Genomic DNA, 17,102 nt, shown 5'->3' on the forward strand with positions numbered 1-17,102 from the left:
CAGAAAACCCACTCCAGCTCCCCAGCTGTGTCTGAGTGTGGCAGATATTTTGCTGGTAACTATTTGGTTCTCCTTCAGTAGAGGAACTATACCACATTTTTCAGCAACTGAAGAACATGACTAAGTTTTCCAACTGTTTTGCAAGCCCTGAGCAGACACCAACACTTTAGAAGGTAACATCTGGCAGAGTGAGGTTTATGACCAGTGTCCCAACAGATCTCCAGGCAGCGTGGCCTCATTTCACTCCTCTGCCTGGGAACACCTCAGGTGAGGTTTCCCACGACCAACACACCTTACTGCCACCCAGCCACCGGGGCAGCTACGACTGCACTGACAGAAGAAATCCACGCTTTGCTTATGGTATACCTTGTGGCCAGATTATTATTAACAGAGATTTTCACGTTCATGCTGTTTAATTATGTTTGTTTAAACCAGAATTGACATTACCTGGTTGTTTTAAACTTACAGTGAGTGCAGAGCGTCCACAAGGCATCGTGCCATCAGTGAGGGATGACTTTTCCTTTTCGACTGCAAAACTGAGTCAGAAACACGCATGACAGGTAGCTTATTGGTTCAGTACATCACTGAAAGGCATCCACATCCCACAGCAATGGGTGTGTTACGGGGACAGCACAAATAAACCACGGCAAAATGCATATTGCAGAGGTACGGGTTCCCACGAGCACCCTCACGTTGTGCTGAGCCCTCACCAAGAGCCCATGTCTGGGTAAGCCATCCCTCCCCCTGAGAGCTGTGGGGTGTCCACCCCACTCCTTGGGAATAATAACCATATGATTTGGGGTAAACATCTGACAGCTACATCATCATTGATCACAGTTTCTCAAAGTCGTTTCAGACATCATTGTTAGCATTTCTCAGAATGCCCAAGCCCTGTTTAATGGCAGAGTTTGTGAGCTCTTGGGCTGTAATATAAAGCGTGTTGTGCAGAGTAATCAGCAGCTTCACATCGACTTCAATGTGAACTCAATGTACTTTCCTCTTTCATGCATCTATATGTATTACAGGTGGTTTCACACTGTAATTCTTGGCTAGCCACAAACGCCTGTAGACATTTAGATGCCTGTCCCCTGTTAAAAAGCCCACAACACTGATTTCTCAGTGTTACGGCATCAATGCAACCTCCTATTTACATGGAAAGAATCACTGACACAAAATATCAGCACATGACAAATCCTAAAATCTTTTCCTGAGCACAAGCTCATCAAAATCAACAAGAGCAAAGATGTAAGGATCACTCACATAAATGTTTCAGGTCTGTTCTTTCAATCTACATCTCTTAAAACAAAGAAAACCTTTTAAAAATGTGTCAGATCAGTTTGCTTTGTGTCTTTTCTTGCCAGCATGAAGAATGCCTTGATGATTGCACAATGACAGTCCTTCAAAGAGTAGCTGTGATTTTGCTTAAAAAAAAAAAAAAATCATAATGCTGGCTTAGACATGTAGACTACACTTACCTTTGGGATGAATGAGATACTTTCTGCCTATCAAGCTGAAATCCTTGCCATAGTTCTCAGATTTTAATGAGCATAAAATCTCTGCTGGAAAGACAGGTTAGACTTGATTTATTCTTTTTTTTTTTTTTTTTATAAGATGAGAAAACGCTGTCAGTAGCAGTGGGAAGGAGGCAACATGTTCATTGGTTACAGCAGATACAAGATCATAGAATTGTTTCAGTTGGAAGGGACTCTTGTAGACCATCTGGTCCCCCTCCCTGGCAATGAACAGGGACACCTACAGCTCCATCAGTGCTCAGAGCCCCATCCAGCCTGACCTTCAGTGTCCCCAGGGATGGGGCATCCACCAGCTCTCTGGGAATTTTATGTATGGGAAAAGTATTAGAGCAGTGTGGATTTTACCTTTTGCAGATCTGGAAAATTTAGTTCACAGTGGGGAACAAATGCCATATGTTGATCTCACTCCTAACAGTGCTAGGGACGGTTTTGTCATTCATTCCTCAGAAGCAGCTTTTATTTTTCGTTCCATGCCCAAGAGTCGCACCTGAACAGCTCAGGCTTTCAACTCCACAACACGCTCGTGGTACACTTACAAAACAGGCAGTGCAGAAAACCTGGTTTTTCAGATTAGCCTTAGTGTAGGCAGCCCTGAAGGAAGAGGGAACAGAGTGCACTATCTAGCTAGCGGGCAGCCCTGGAAATCAAGGACTGCAGACTGGATTTAAGAGCAGCAACATGAGCTCTTAGTGTAAAGCAAAAGGAGATAATGTGATTCATGGATGTATAAACAAGGAAGCAGTGAATAGGAGTGGGGAGCTGATCTTATCTCTCTCCGCTGCTCTAGTAAGCCTAATACTGGCATAGTGTAAAAAGTTCTGGTGCCTGTGTTTAAAGTGGGAAAAGCTGGAGATAAGTCAGGAGAGAGGATGAGAGAAAATGCCTCTCTCTAGTGAAAGCCTGGAAGGGATCTCTCCACTCATCTTATCAAGAAGATGGAGACGTGACTTGATTAAAGTGTACAAGTACCACCACAACAAGATAATAGCATATGCAAAAGATCTCCTTCATCTAGTGGAGAAAGCACAGCAGGAATCAACAGCTAGAAGCCAAAGCCAAACAAATTCATACAAAGAAACCCAGGCATGCATTATTAATAGTAAGAGCAATTAATCCTGGGAACTACTTACCAAAAGAAGAGTTGGATTCTCTGTCTCTTGATGTTTTCAGATCAAGATTGGATGTCTTCCTAGTAGAGATGCTCTAGGCAAACCCCTATGAAAGAGAAGCAAGGTGAGACATAATAACCCATGATATGCAATCAGACAAGTTGACTGGGTGATCCTTTTGTTACTACTCACAGGCTATACTTCTGCTGGTAAATTAGTGCCAGAACCCAGGCCCAGAACATGATTACCTGCACTGTTAAATTCAGAAAGAAGACCCCCACATGTTGTTGTTCTAGGCCACCTAGCCGTCTCCCAGACACACAGTTCGGGAAGTAGCATAGTCCAGGACTACGAGCAATTTGGATATGGCACCCTGTTTTGGAGAGGAAGGAAATGTTATATATTTGCCAACTAGACAGTGCCAGAAGGCCTCAAGGCCCAAGAAACAGATCCTTGCATTATTTTGGTCTTAGAAGTAAAGTACCCTTTCAGCCTTTGGATATGATAAACCAGCCTACATGCTTCATTTCTCCTCTCGCGGTCAGCGGAGCACTGGCACTGAATGCTGTGCCATGCCTGGCAGGTTGCTAAAGGCAGTAAAGCAACCCTGGCCATGTTACCTGCTTAGATTATGCCAGAGGTCTGGGGGAGGAAGGGTTGGGGTGGTAGGGTGCACCTATCACATGTGGGTTTGTGTAGTCCCTTCTGAAAGCAACAGCAGCAATCGCTGCTTGTGTCTTGGTGGGAGCAGCAAGCTTGGTGCCCCCAGCTCCCTGCACACCGCTCCTGTCTGCCCATCCCACCTCTTCCCTTCCCACTTCCCAGCTCCTTTTTTTCCATTGCCAGGTCTGGATGCTCACGCCTTTGTTGGCAAACTCCATTTTTGCCTGAATTACTTGTAAAAGCTCAAGACAGCATTGGCTGCACAAGGCTCAGTGCCAAGCAAGTGAAATGCCTGTGAATCAGATATTCCAGAGCACCTCCCAGTAGGTGGAATGATGTTGACACACTCACAGCTTTGATGAGCCCTAAAAGGGAAAAGGGAAGAATGTTCTGACATATTTTGAATATTCAAAAAGGATAATTGTTTCCTCCAGTAACTGACATTCCACAGGGGTAGTGTATTCCTGCCGGTCATGTCCATACTAGACAGATACACTGGAGCAGTGCTTCCCACACAACCCTCACAATTAGGCAATGTGGAACCTCATAACTGAGATCTTTCAAATGTCAACATTCCTCTTCCAGTGCTCGCTCGCTGCTCATTAGCACCATCGAGTTAATGTGTTTTGTTCCCGATGGTGGTGACGTACAGGGACCCAACTGCTACCCTCAATGTCTGCTGTAACAGGAGAAGGAAGAGTGCAAGAAGCGTGTTGGAAGGTTTACCATCTCATCTCAGGTATCCCAAAAGGATGATCTTTGCTGTTTTCAAGTGCTGGAAGCATTTCTTGCCTCTTGAATATTAAACAGATATTAATCCTTGGGCACTTCATAGTGGGGAAAAAAAAACAACCATATAGCCTAACTACAGTTTTATCATTCTCTAAACCTACAGTGAAACTGCATCAACAATGTGCTGGTTTCCAGCACTACTGAACCTGGGACAACAGTAAGTATTGCATGGTCCGAAAAGAGATGGGAGCTGTTTCATGGAATTATTTAATTCGTTAATACATTCAGTGAAAAGAAATATCCAGAATACTCATGTAGTGTTGGCAAATTTTGTCATTTTCAATGTCTCAAAAAGATCACAAGAAGCGTAAAATAATTTGCAATGTGTTTTTAATTAGTTTTGCAACAGCTCATAGGTTTCGTATTTTTCGTGGGTTTGACTGCTCACTTAAATGAGCTAAACATGCATCTTCAAGGTGAAAAGCAGCTTATCTATGCTGTATTCCAAACTGTAACAGTGCTTAAAGTGAAACTTAACTTAAATTATGTCACAGTGAAGTGATGGCTAATAATTGCATGCATTGTGAGATACTGACTAAACACAGTCCTGTGAACAGTGAAAAATATGCAGCCGTGCTTTTCATTTTTAAAAGAATTTGAGAATAAGTTTCAAGACTGCAAAAAAATGATGATATTTTTTTTGTGTGTATTTGCAACTCCATCTTCAGTCAATCCAGATCTATAGCAAATACAAATACATTACATGTGGATTTTCAATGGAATACACTGAGTTGCAATCAGACATTCAACTCCAAGAAAAATCTGACCATGTCTGTTAACCAGCTTTTTATGAGACCAAAATATCCCTTGCTTCACAATCACGCCTTATTTGTGCTTTTTGGCACTTCTGAACAACTGCTTTCAAGGATGAAGTACAGGAAGGGTAAAACTAGATCAAAAATCTCTGACCAACACCTTAGGAACTCACTGAGAAATGCAACCGCTTCCATCAAACCACGCATTGCTGCATTGGTTTCACAAAAACAAGGTGAAATACCCCACCAGTTTCATGTTTTTGCTGCCCTCTTTTTTAATGTTTTAATTATATAGATATATATACATAAAGAAGTTTTGATACTTACAGACATTAACTATATTTTTTATTTGGCCCAAATACAAAATTCACTTCACTCAGTGTCTCCCAGACAAGCCAAAAGATTGGACACCCATGCATTAGAGCAAGCCTCTACATAAAGACCCAGACTTCATCACCATTAACAAATCAACCAGCACAACACTCCCAGGAGAAAACTAAATAATATTGTCCTTTTTTTTTTTTCTTTTTCTAGTTGAAGAAATCGAGACAGAAAAGCTAAGTGCTTTTGCTTCACAAGACGTCCAAAGAAAACAGAGAGCCAAAGGGCAAGCCTCTGTTGCTGTTTGCTGTGGGGAGACACCAAATAGCTTTACGAACTCTGCATTCCTCAAAAAGAGATATTTTCCTCCACACTGAGCACCACGGTGTCAGGACTAAGTTAGCAAAAAGTGCTGGGGCTGGGGAGTTTTATGTTAATTTACATATCTCCTCAAAACACCCAAACCAGCCTTGTGCCCTCGTGCATTTGACTTGGGGATTGTCAGAATCCAGAAGGAAAACACTACAGCTGCAGCAAGGCAACGCAGAAAAGACCCTTTCCAGTCCTCTTCCACAACCAGAAAGATCCTCTGCTGAAAACAAGGTCATCTATCTTAGATTAAGCTTTATTTTTTTTGGTGAAACTCAGATCACTCAACACCTGGAGGCAATTTCCTAAGCATCTGCATTTTTACAACACGCAGCCAAGGTGGGATGAAAGGGCAAAACTTACTCGGCTGTCAGAAAAGCTGGCACTCCCAGGCTTGGCAAGCTTGCTTTGGCAGAGCAGCGTTGCCATTTGCAGGGTATCCGTGCAAAGCTTCTGGTTTAAGCAAAGCAACACCAGGGCTGTGATTCCCCCTTTGCTATGCAGAACGTACACATTTTAGAAAATTTCAGTCACACAAAAGTGGGTGTAATGCTGAGCAGCAGCACTACAAACAGAGGATGCAATTATACTTGCAAAGTGTACAGAGACCCGCAGGTTGGCCATCTCTCATTCCTGACCTGGGTCAGTTTGCAGTTTTTATCCTTTCAGTTCTACAAGCAACATGTAATTGGATTCTCCTTCCCTCCCTACCGTGTTCCCATGGGTTACAGTAAGTTAAATGTCCTTGAAGAAATAAAAGCGTTTCCTGGATTAAAATTTGCATTTCAAAAACGTTATGAATTTAAAAAGACAGGCAGAAAAAATGGATCCCTAGAAAGTGTTATATTGGTCTTATTTAAGATAATTACAAAGAAACAATCAGAATACTACTCTTATTTACGCCAGTGTTGATTTCCATGCTGTATAGTACCTCATACCCCCTTGAGGCATTCAAAGCCAGGTTGGATGGGGCTCTGGGCATCCTGCTTTGCTGGGTGACAACCAGCCCTTGGCAGCCAGTTGAGACTGAGTGGGCTCTGAGGTCCCCTCCAACCCAGATCATTCTGTGATTCATTCTATTGCTCTAAATACTGAAATTCTGTCTATGTGAGATGGCATAACATTTTTAGAGAAAGCCACGGGTGGATCATGTCTGTGAAGAGGCACAACACCGGTCTCTAGTGTTTTTTATTGGTTTTTATAGAGCATAGAAAGCAAAGCCCACAATATGTGGTTGACCACCTGCCTGATCCTGGGAGCATCCATCACCACTTTGAGCCTCTGCTGCCCTTCATCCCATTTCTTTGGTCTCACCTGCTTACCTCTGTAATTCTTCTGACATGTGCTGCTACGCTGGGACCACTTTCAAACTATGCCTCCTGTAAACTGTAGCAGCCCAGACTCTAACTCCCATTCAGAAACATGAGAAGTTAAATGCTCTGTTTGTATGCTCTGATTTCAGCAATGTTTTCCTGGTCACAGCAGCAAGCCTTAACAGAACTTTATTAGAGGGAAGGGCAGGAAACAAAAGGAAGCCTTAGCCTGGGAAAGCTAAACTAATAGCCATCAAGCTCCAGCTATACTCCTCAGTGCAGTTCTTAGGAATTACTTTGGATCCAGTCCTCTGCCTACAGACATGAGGGTGCCAAAGAGACACTGCCACCTCCTCCCAGGCCATGCTCCCCTTGCAGCATGCCCATGCTCATGGCAGTTCAGTGAGATGTTCCAGGCCTGTGCCTGTCCCAGGATGTCAGCTTCACTCTCTGAATGGAGTCCTCAGTCTAGACATGTGCTCCCGGTTGTCCCAGGTCAGCATTCAGTAGCTTTCATGCCATGGGTTTTGCCCTGGACTGCTGTGGCTTGCAGGAGTCTTGGGCTCCACTGCTTAGCAGTGCTACCTCTTCCTGGGGACTTGTTCTCTGCAGTTCTCATGCTCTCAGGCCACCTCCTCACAACCTCAGGACCAACATAACTCTGGTATCCAACTATAGTTCCCTAAGGAAGCTGAGGGTGGCTCTTCTGCCCACTCACCATCAGGGCCAATGTCGTCCCCAGCTTTTTGTTGTGCCCAGCTACCATTTTAACAAGCTTCTCACATGTACCAGCTGTCTCATGCATTTCCATTTTAGAAGGACCTAAAAAATGCAAAGCTGATGGCTATTACTGATGTAATTAACAAAATAATGGCTTCAGTGATACAATGCTACATGGTTCCTGTCCCAGAGAACTGCAGCTCTCGAAATGATCAAAAGTGATGGGGGTGCAAACAGGAGAGTGGGCTACATAATACCAGTAGGTAGTGAACTGTTGAAGTATTGACTTCTTTGCAATGGACAACGAGGTCAGTAGCACTGGAAAGGATTAGCAGATGACCACACGAATGTGATGGAAAGGGATGGAAAGGTGGTGCAGTGTGAACTGGATGTCTAAATGTGGGCAGAACTGCGTCCAGTGAGCGCCATTCCTGACTGCTGGGGGACGTCCAACAGCAGCTCACAGAAGAGCAGAACACCCAAGAATTCAAGTATATCACACTGGAGATAACACTTTATTAAAAAATAAAAATAAATAGAGACCACTCTGTGTGTGCAGGTGCCACAGCCTCCCTTCTCTCTCGGGTGGGAGTGAGGTTTTGGGACTTGGCAGTTTCAGCGTGGGAGTTTCAACGGAGCCCTGTGTGGTTCTTCACTAAATAACTCCTATTTAAATCTGTTTCTTTACCATCAGAAGAATCATTATGGACAAATCCTATGCCCCTTTCTTTCACAAGTGACTGCCATGAGCTCACTCATACGCATGTGTCCTGCATTGCTTAAAGTTAGTAACTTCAGGAAACCAAAATCAGGACCTTAGCCACTTCTTTCTCAGATTCTCATTTCCCGATTTCACTTCACGCTATTTGTAAGAGGAAAACAAGTGAGGTCTTCAACCTTTCTGTCTGTGAGGCAATTAATTCCTCTTTTTAATTGCAGGGGTGTTTTGCAACAAATGGTTTAACTTCTACCCAGGTTGTCCTACATCTCCCATGGCTTCTCAAAATCTCTCGCTGCATGGGGCTCCTTATCTCCCACATTGTTCCACCTCTGGAAAACACTTCTGTGGGCATAACTATTATGTCAACTGTGTTTTAAAATCGTAGAGGCTCTAAGCAATGCTCCTCGCTGTCAGACCCCACTGCATTGCCACGAGGATGGAGACAGCCTCCTATTGCCCCTGCTAAATCTTTTCCACGTTGTGAAGGTGGCCTAGGCCAGAGTTTAAATACTCTTTCTACAAACAGCTGGACATTCAGACAGAGGCTTAACTTTTAGTCTGTCTCATTGTGCTGAGTATAAAAAAAAGTTTCCTGTTTATTGAGAAGTAGAACAAACAAGTACAGTGGAAACTCCGGCTTGCGTTGAACCAACAACAATAACAACAAAAGAGTAACACGGGGTCTTATGGAGAATAAAACTACTTTTGTCACTGTCTAAAATATTTTTTATCTAAAACAAAATGTTTTAAGACTTTTGGGGGAGATAGAACTTAGCCCTCAAAAAAGCTTTCTTTGGGAAATTTTTAAATTTTAAGATTAAAAATGCCTTTTTGTAATGAAAAGTGAAGAGTTATGGTTGGCCAATACCAAGAAGAAACAGCAAAGTAGTACTTTCAAAAAGTATTCCTGTATTTTGAAGGTAAACATCTTTGGCCAAACCCTACCCAGATCTGTAAATAGACAGACTCTTTCCAAAGCAGGTTTCTAGAAGTAAGTAGCTGCCACACCTGGTTGAAGGACCTGGCCCATTCAGTTATTCTGGAGTAGACAAGGGGCTTCTCCCTCATTTTTTTCATTGCTAAGAATCATGGTTTTCTTTCCTCTGGTGAAATGATGGATCAGTTTTTCTGTGCCCCACCTCTGAGGAGGGGTGAACTCAATTGCAAACCTGATTTCCCATTACTTTGATCTTCCAAGCATGAAGGAGCAGCTTATGAAGGGGAGCGCTACCAGCAAACCTATGAGCACTTCCCATTTTTCTGGCTTCCCATCAGGATGCTGAAAGAGAAAGTGGTGAGAGAGGAATTATCTAAGCTGTGTGGCACAGTCTCTTGTGGACTAATTCCTGCAGAAATAAAGCCAAAATTATCCTCTGGATTTCAGCCTCTTGCTGTCCAAACAAACAAACAAAAAGACAAAAAACCCAAGACAGTAAATAAAAGATTTTGGGTGAGCTAAACATGAGGGGATGTACTTGTCACTAAACATGTCTTTAATTAATTGAGCTGCAGATCAGTTACACCATCACAAGAACTACCAGTGGGTTTTTGCTGTTTCAGCACTCCTGCAGACTTGGGATGGGAAGCCCAAATCGTTGCCTTTATCTGCTGCTCTTGTGAAAAGTGAAAAGTGAGGGACAGGTTTTTCAGGGATCATCGTCAACGGCTGCAATTGCTTTCAACACAGTTCACACCCAAAGGCAGGTCAGTGAGCATGATCTTCACTTCCATTGGAAATGTACTGCGAATGACGGAGATGAGATTTTATGTAATGCAGGGACCTGGTGCAGCACTCAGCAGGCAATTTACCGGACCCTGTGATTTCACCTTGCACGAAGAAGCAAGGTTACTTCACTCAAAGCTCACTCCCGCCTCTACAGTATCATCGAAACAGAAAGTTTCACATGATCTCTGCATCAGACATACTGGTTATCAATGGCTCTGCAGTGCACCGATGCTCACGGGAATGCAAGTTTTACAGCCAATGCATGCATCATAAACTCACACAAAAACATGCTTTCCCTGTATTTACGGCTGCTGTCACGCACAAGGCCTTATTCTTGGATTCTGTAATCATTCCCTTCTCTGGGCAGAAGCCTTAATACTGACAAGATAAATAAAACTGAAACAAATGCCAAGGGAATATTGGCCTCAGCATAAACTGTCTAAATTCCAGCTACCTCAGCTGGCACCTTGCTTGTGTAAGTCCAAGTGTGACCCTAAATGCTCAGTCACTGCCACTTAGGTGCTATGGAGAAAGCTGAGCCGCATCTCCCCAGCAGCTAATTCTCTAAAGCGTGTCATGAAGCTTAACACATGGAAGGGCAGGACTAAGCTTTACATCACTTTTTAACTCAACAGCTCATTCATTCAAGTAAGATTTACCAAGACATTTTGCAACTCTGCCGCATGCAGTCATCAGGGGCGTGTAACGAATATCTGATCTGCAGGCTGAAAGATTTAATTGGATGTAGATTGCCTTATGACCGTGGCCAGAAAGCAAACAGGGACTGAGCACCAAATGAGCTTGTAACAGAACGTGTCGAGGTCTCTGACTCAGTTTTTGCCTTACATAAAGGAGAAATGCTTAAGAATTGTGAAACCTTGGGAATTACACAAGCAGGCTGTTTAATAATTTTGATGGAACTTATAGGTCTTTTCTGTACTGCTTGTAGTTCTTCTTATTATATTTTGAATACTTCAAAACCAGAAATAAGAACTGCAGGCAAATTTGACCTTGATATGGCTTTAGAATAATGGAAAATTATTCAGGTTGGAATAGGCTAAACCAGGCTATTTTACAGCGCCGTTTTAATTCATACAAAACATAAGAAAAAAAAAGCAGAAAAAAAATAGTTCATCTAATTTTCTCATTTCTTACTGAAAAATTGTGAAAGAGTTTAAATGAGTTTAATTTTCAGCAATCCTATGGAAGCATTTCTGCCTCCACTTGAAAGAATCTCCTATTTTGAGAAACCAAATGCATTTATTTACGTTACCACAGAGCATTTCAGAAAGTTACAACACAGAGATACAACACATCTGTTTTCCAGCCTGCAGTTTACTGAAAGTGTCACATAGATACAGTATAATATTCATTCCTAATTATATAAGAATCTAATAATGAAACTTGACACGTGGATTAACTGAAAGAACTTCTTTTTTCCACACTTAGAAGTTCTAAACGTATCATCAAGAGGTAAAATCAGAAACTTCAACATGCCCCACTATTGTTCAAAGCAGCTGAGTGCAAATGGGGTGAAAGAGACAGTGATGTGAATTTTTGTACGTGGGCATATGCAGCCATTCATTTTATAAAAAATATCAGAATAAAACCAAGTGAAAATGCGTTTGTAAATGTAGCATAAGTACTTGATACAGGGAAATGAAAGTGATCTGGAGAGTTATGGAAATTAACATATTTTAACCCAGAAAATTGCTGAGCATTATTTCTGGCAATGCTGACCCAACCCTACTCAGTTCCTTAATACAGTCACCTTGGCCATGGACATAACAGCCACTGGAATTAAATTTAATTCTTAATTACAGCTGTGTAGTTATTAGTGAGCTTAATTTGTGTATTTGTTTTATTAGTTAATTAGTTGTGTGAAACTAAGAATAGTTTCAGGCACCTACAATTCAAGAAACTTGTAGATGTGGTACTTAGGGACACGGTTATTGGGCAACATTGGTGGTAGTGGATGGTTAGAAAAGATGATCTTGGAGCCCTTTTTCAACCTCAATGATTCTGTGATTCTACGACTCTACGAACTAGCAGTACCTGTATTGTGCAATACCAAGCACTGCCTCTCCACTGATTTTATTGACCAGCAGGGAATACAATCTGAATTGCCGTAACGGGGGGAAAAAGGGCCGTATTTGTGTTCCTGTATTGCCAGTGTTACTAATTTCCACTTAATCTGCACACTGAGCATCTTTAGGGTTGCAGTAATTCTTGTTTTCAATTCAGTAATTGTATTTCTCTGCTTCTTAATAGACACATATAGACAAAGCATCTCAATTTGATTTGAGTATTTTGACATCTCCTCTGACATCTTTACACCTTAAACACATCAATAGCAAACCACTATCCTTATTTATTATCTCCGGCAAAAGCATTGGCTACAGTCTGGACATGAGTGTAGTAACGTCTTTCTTCATGAAAGGGTCTCTGCCTCAAAGGTCGAAAATGACTGAAAAAAACAATTAGTGTAACTGCAAGGTTTACTCCTCCTTATTTATACAATTACTTACACTGATCTTTCATTAAAAAATAAGGAAATTTATATATGTATGAACACATTAAAGATCACTTAGTTTTGCTGAAAACAGATGTCACAATAATTAGTGCCACTCTGCTCACCAATTTTAGCTGGGTTAATTGCATGTATTACAACACAGTCTTGCACTGTTTTAATTTGTGAGTTTAGGCTTCCTCAAATACGAAAAAGACATGAAAGGGAGAAAACAAAAGTCAGATGTTTTGCTGATAGACTCTGCTCAGCTCAAAGAGGCGCTTTGGGGGGTTGGTGATACTCCAGCTGCTGGCCCCTGCATGGTTTACAGACTAAAGCCTAAATAATGTGAAGTTGTCATACCACTGCTCTGTATTTATGCAGTCTGGACATTCTCAAGCAAAGTTTTCAGCTAGGAAGACCTTGGTGCTAAACACAGAAATGAAACAAAAGGATAAGGGCCAGTGGCAAAAAGCCACAGGTCCGCATGGCTTAGTGGGCCTCAGGCTTGGCTGGCCCCAGTTTTGGGTCACAGCACATATGACTTGGACAGGGAGAGCAAATGACAGGAGGGGCTGGGAATAAATGTGTTTGGGGGAGGAAACTGAAGGAAGAAAACCTTTTTCGTAGTGGAGTAGAAAGGTCATATGGTGGAAATCCAACATGAACCTTGTGAAAGTCTAACTGCTCTACCTCCAATGACTGCATGATCCTTCCTTAAGCAACTGAGGCTTCAGCCAAGAGAAGAGTCTAAGTTTAGGCTTTGTTTAATGCTATCTTGAAGTGCTTTGCTGAATCGGGGCTTATAGCATCAAGCTTGGAGCACAAGGTTTATCCCACCTGATTTTAGGCATTTGCAAAGCAGGTATCTGCATCAGAGCTGGTGCCCACTTGTTATCAGCAGGGAAACACAAGCATTGCCAGGGCATGTTCTTTAGGTCCACTCTACACTGGGACAAGAAATACCATGCAGTAGAAGTGCTAGGAAGCAGAGCTGAAAACAGTTAGATCCAATGTAAACATCTACAGCCTCCGTATCTACCTCCACATACCCAAACCACAACAACCTCTGATGACAGATAAGTAGGAAAAAAATGCACTAGTTGTAATGTATCAGGCCAATGCTGACTGAACTTTTACAGTCAGACGGGCAAATGAAACTGAAAATTCTTTTCTTTGTGAAAAAGTTCCTGTTTTAATTGTTTTTAAGACAAACAATGGAAGGAAAGAATAGACCATTATGATTTCCATGTTTAAAGCATTGTTTCTTTCATATTTTCCTCATCTGAAATTGCCTTTTCTTCCTCCACTGGCTACTGAGGGTTCAAGACATTTTTTTGCTGCAATATTCAACTCAGAACTGGTATTTGCTTTGAATGCTGTAGAGAGCTGCTCTTCTTGTGCAAGGAGATGGGAAGCAAACTTCTGAGAATTACTGCAAATTTGAGAATGCCTGGAATCCCTGTGGAAAATAACTGCAAGACCCTTAGTCCTTGTTATCTCTGAATGTGCATATTTTTGTTTGGTTGATTAGCAATGGGACAGGATGATAGATGAGCTGGATACTAAAGCATCACACTGCTTCTCTGCCTCTGGGAAAATGCTGGTTCCAGGACAAACATTACCAAACTGAGAAGCTGCCTGGTCCTCAGTGTAAAGCCACGGTGGAGTCAGGGAATATGCAGCAGCTGCAAACACATCAGCAGCAACTGCAGTTTTTGACAGCACAATGCAGTGGCAAATACTCTTCACTTATACATGACAAGTTGGTGCTTAATGTGGTCTGATACCTAGGGAACAAGTCAGGGACGCAGAGGAGTATGGTGGGACTGTGGCATTGGTTGATGCCACCTATTCGAGCACTGATCTGGGGCAATATGTTGAGATTAAAATGGCTTGACATTTCCTTTTATGAATAGTGGTGAAAGATAGACAGCTCCAGAAAACAATTCATCCAATCCCAATAAAAAGATATCAAATACGTGGTTTGAATCACTGTCTGAATACAGCAACCTTTCTAGCAGCAAGAAAATCACCCAGATTCTTAGCTGAGTTGGACACTCCAGTCCTTACACGCTGCTAATATAAATGATCAGCTTCTTAGCACTGCAAAGGTGTTTTTCTCTGCACTTCTGCAAAGCCCACAGAAATGTGGACCATGCTGAGGTGGCTGCTTCTGTGTCCTGTCACAGGGAGGCTGATAGCAGAGCTCTGGACTCAGTGAAATCTCAGAAGAATTCACGTATAGGACCACAGCACAGTTGTCTCTGTTGGTGTTTAAAGCTTTCCAGTTCTAACACACATTAGAGTTTCCACTACAGGCAGCAGCCTTGGAGTTGCATTAGAGTTGAACCTGGTAAAGGGTTTGTTTTACTTGGGGACAGATTCTGTCTGGGTGTTTTGTGGGACTCAAAGAAGAGGAAATGATTCATTGGCAAAGTGGGGAACAGACGCCTTGACTCACAGTTTCCTGATCTAACCACTAGACAGTTCCTCTAGCAATTTCTTAGCATATCAAAAAGATGGATTCGCTTCTTCTTAAATCCTTAAACCTCAGCAAATGGTCATCCTGAATTATATGTCCAGACTTCCCATGCTGCCCTTTAAGGGAAAATCTCTAGGTCATATTCTATGTGTTTGTATAATGAGTTCCAAAACAAGAACATTTGCTTAACAATCCCATTGATGATAATGGAATCCAAATGCTACGTTTGCTGCACTCACATGTTCAGGGGCTGGACTTTGGGAGCTGATATATCTTGTTTAGGGCACAAAATTCCAAACATTAGAAGCATTTTGCTAATTTTCTTGTGCCTAATTCTGTAAGATACTGGATGTGTACTAAGAAACACAAAAAGATTAGATCTGCATGGAAGCAAATCATATGTTCAATCAAATAGTTGTAGAGTTTCACCTCCCTTCCACTAAACAGAATATCTCTATATATCTCTAGCCACTATAAATTGTTTCTACTTTATATAATGACAATTCACATAGTGCCTTATGATACACGGATGCATAAAAATAAAACAGAACAGTAATTACATTTAAAATGACAGTCATACCTGAGAGTCTTGAAATAAACTCCACTGCTACCAAGTTGTCTCAGAAATGCCATTTCTTTTATAAATAATTTGCCCCGAAGAGAAAATACACTATTTCCAAAACCAGCCTACAACAACAGCCTGCTGGTTGACAAACCAGTAGATTTACTCCGCAGGACCTTTCCAGGGGCTTTCAGATTTGTATCCTGGGAAATATTTCCCCACGGCTGCACTGCGGGCTGATGTAAGCGTTAGGATTGTGCCATCTGCTGTTGGAATCGCAAATTTCCCCGTGTCCGCACTACGTGCAAACACTAGCTCTGACAATTTGGCTGTGCAGTGGCTGCAATTTGTTCTCGTGTCAGAGACAGATGAAGGGTGATGCTTCCTGCCATTCTCATCAGAGGCTTGAACCTTCCCAGGACCATTTAGGACCACTTTGAAGGCTTCCACTTCGTGAGAGGTATTTAAGGACCTCCTTTTGTCTCTCTTGTTAAGAAGCAATCTTATCAAATGCAGATGGACAAAGGTTGCTCAGAGATGTGGTGGATGTGTCACCCCTGGAGACAATCAAGGTCAGGCTGAATGGGGCTCTGAGCACTGATAGAGCTGTAGGTGTCCCTGTTCATTGCAGAGGAATTCATATCATCATAGAATCATAAAATCATAGAATGGCCTGGGTTGAAAAAACCACAATGATCATCTGGTTCCATCCCCCTGCTCTGTTCAGGGTCACCAACCAGCAGACCAGGCTGCCCAGAGCCACATCCAGCCTGGCCTTGAATGCCTCCAGGGATGGGGCATCCACAGCCTCCTTAGGCAACCTGTTCCAATGTGTCACCACTCTCTTGGTGAAAAACTTCCTCCTAATATCTAACTTAAATCTTCCCTGTCTCAGTTTAAAACCATTCCCCCTTGTCCTATCACTGTCCACATTTTACTAGATGACCTTTAAAGGTCCCTTCCAACTCAAATGATTCTGTGATTCTATGAAATAACATGCAGGGCCTTATTCTGCAATATAAAATTTTCACACCACAAAATTGCAACTCCTTTTTGCTGTCCAGTTCCATGCATAGAGAACGTGCAGATAAGGACAGATAAGGACCCGGCAGCCCGAGGCAGCATGACCCTTTGTGCATACTTTTCACAGAGCCCCTTGTGTGGAATGCATCATGTGCCTAATCCCATTGGCCCACACAATATGGCCAGCTGGTGGCTTCCCATAGCACAGGTTACCTCTTCAGTGCGAAGACCTCTGTGCTAGCACCACAAAAACTGGGTTACCAGTGCAGTATCTGTGGGCAGCATTTTGTCCTGCTACACAGATCCTAAATCTGCATTTGGAACAAGATTTATCATGGCGACGGATCATGCGGCAGGGATATGAACTGAATGTTCTCTACTTGGGACTGGCAGTTTTTGTCAGGGCTCAGAACGCAGCACACACCAGGATTTGACCATCAGGACAGGCTGAACTCTCAATAGCTAAATAAATAAATGAATGAATAAATAAAAAAGCACTAGC

General features: G+C 42.4%; 1 long non-coding RNA gene across 1 annotated transcript; it reads right to left on the reverse strand.

Moving 5' to 3' along the window:
* Positions 1-1,266: 1,266 nt before the first annotated feature.
* On the reverse strand, positions 1,267-15,719 carry LOC122162794. The gene is made up of 3 exons (XR_006169702.1): positions 15,596-15,719; positions 2,663-2,747; positions 1,267-1,559 (listed from the first exon to the last, which is right to left on the reverse strand). It is a non-coding gene; the product is annotated as an uncharacterized LOC122162794 (long non-coding RNA).
* Positions 15,720-17,102: the final 1,383 nt, after the last annotated feature.

The sequence above is a fragment of the Centrocercus urophasianus genome, unplaced genomic scaffold, assembly GCF_019232065.1.
Source record: "Centrocercus urophasianus isolate 14NV4802_14NV808 unplaced genomic scaffold, USGS_Curo_1.0 seq_10, whole genome shotgun sequence".
NCBI lineage: Eukaryota > Metazoa > Chordata > Aves > Galliformes > Phasianidae > Centrocercus > Centrocercus urophasianus.